The following is a 2,500-nucleotide window of genomic DNA, read 5'->3' as shown; positions in this document are numbered from 1 at the left end:
TGCGTACTGTTGTTATGTATCTTACTGATGTTGCTATGTTATGGTGGCGCAGGAGATGTGCCGATGTGGAGCGAGGATTATGCTCCATTAATACGTGGTCCGTGTTCAAGAGCGAGATAAAGCGCCAGTTCTATCCAGAGAACGTGGAGTACCAAGCCCGTCGGAAGCTCAAGAACCTAAAACACACGGGCTCATTGCATGAGTACGTGAAGGAGTTCTCCGCACTATCGCTCGAGATCACGGACATGTCAGACAAAGACCTTCTCTTCAACTTTATGGACGGCCTACAACAATGGGCCGAGCTCGAACTCCAGAGACGAGGTGTGAAGGACCTCGCCACAGCCATGGCCGTTGCTGAACAACTGGTAGACAACAGGCGACCAAGCAAAGACGGCCCCAAACCCAACTCATATCAGGGCGTAGGCAAGATGGGAGGTGACAGGAAACCTTACTATGCGCCCAAGGGAGACTCTGGGCCAAGTAAACCCAACACTTACAAGTTTTACAGGAGACCCGAAGGAGACACTGGATACAGGGGTGGCCAGTTTGTGAAGAGAACACCTCCGGCACCTTGCTTCATCTGTGAGGGAAAGCATTGGACTAAGGATTGTCCTAGTCGGGGGAAGCTCAATGCCTTGCTTGCAAAGCTTAGTGATGATGAGCATAGCGAGGAGGAGAAGGAATCGGGGGAGACAAGAATGGGGGCTCTACGAAGACTCAACGCAATGAAGAAAAAGACGAACCCACAAGGAGCATCGAAGTTCAAGCCGAAGGGACTGATGTATGTAGACATTCGCTTGAATGGTAAGCCCACAAGAGCCATGGTGGATACCGGTGCCACCCACAACTTTATCTCTATGGAGGAGGCATCCCGAGTAGAACTGGCACCTACCAAGGAAGCTGGATGGTTGAAGGCTGTGAACTCTAATGCCAAACCCATACAAGGTGTAGCTCATGGGGTGGTCTTGCAACTTGGTGACTGGGAAGGGATGATAGACCTCTCAGTTGTGCCCATGGATGATTTCCAGGTTGTTCTCGGCATGGACTTCTTAACTCAAGTAAAGGCGGTGCCCATGCCCTTCCTCAACAAAGTGTGCATATTTGAAGACCAGGCTCCTTGCATGGTTCCAGTTGTGCCAGATACCACGTCCACCCCCAAGATGCTCTCAGCATTGCAACTCAAGGATGGAGTGCGGAAAGGAGAGACCACTTACCTAGCCACATTGGTGAACTCCGACCTGCCTGATCCACCAACCGAGCATATCCCGCCAGCGATTACAATGGCACTAGAAGAATTTCAGGACGTCATGCCTCCCACATTGCCGAAGAAGCTTCCCCCAAGGAGAGAAGTTGATCACAAGATTGAGTTGGAGCCTGGAACCAAACCACCGGCACGTCCACCGTACAGAATGTCTCCTCCTGAGCTGGCCGAGCTACGCAGACAGTTGAATGAGTTGTTGGAAGCTGGGTTGATTCAGCCTTCTAAGGCCCCTTTTGGAGCACCAGTCCTGTTTCAGAAGAAGCACGATGGATCTCTTCGGCTCTGTATTGACTACCGAGCTCTCAACAAGCTCACCATCAAGAACAAATATCCCATACCATTGGTGGCCGACCTCTTTGACCAACTCAGCAGGGCCAAATACTTCACCAAGTTAGACCTGAGGTCGGGATACTATCAAGTGCGCATAGCCGAAGGAGACGAACACAAAACAGCCTGTGTTACCCGTTATGGGTCCTTTGAATTTCGTGTCATGCCCTTTGGGCTTACCAACGCTCCAGCAACCTTTTGTACATTGATGAACAGAATATTTCGTCCCTACCTGGACCAATTCGTTGTTGTGTATATTGATGATATTGTGATCTACAGTAGAACCCTGGAGGAACATGTTGACCACCTCCGCATTGTTTTACAGGTCTTGCGGGACAACAATCTATTTGTTAAGAAGGAGAAATGCTCTTTCGCCACAGAAGAGGTGGCCTTCCTCGGTCATATAATCCGAGCCGGCACAATCAGTATGGATCCAGCTAAAGTCAAGGCCATTCAAGATTGGGTACCACCCACTAGGGTCACCGAACTTCGCTCCTTCCTCGGCCTCGTGAACTACTATAGAAGATTCATCTCTGGATTCTCAGCACGAGCCACTGCCCTCACCAACTTACTAAAGAAGACTAGTATGTGGACCTGGAGTGAGTGTTGCCAAACAGCTTTTGATGATTTGAAGAGAGCTGTCTTAGCAAAACCTGTCCTCGACTTGCCTGACCCAAACAAGCCGTATGAGCTACACACAGATGCTTCTGATTTTGCTATTGGCGGGGTCTTGATGCAAGAAGGACATCCCATCGCCTTTGAAAGCCGCAAATTGAATGATACAGAGAGGAGGTACACTGTACAAGAGAAGGAGATGACAGCCATCGTCCATTGCCTCCGCACATGGCGACACTACCTGCTTGGCTCCAAGTTCGTGGTCAAGACTGACAACATAGCTACTAGTTACTTTCA

This window comes from Nelumbo lutea, chromosome 3 (genome assembly GCF_056320005.1).
Source record: "Nelumbo lutea isolate HS-2025 chromosome 3, American lotus-T2T, whole genome shotgun sequence".
Lineage (NCBI taxonomy): Eukaryota > Viridiplantae > Streptophyta > Magnoliopsida > Proteales > Nelumbonaceae > Nelumbo > Nelumbo lutea.
The sequence above is the reverse complement of the archived record's forward strand: the minus strand, read 5'-3'. Positions refer to the sequence as shown.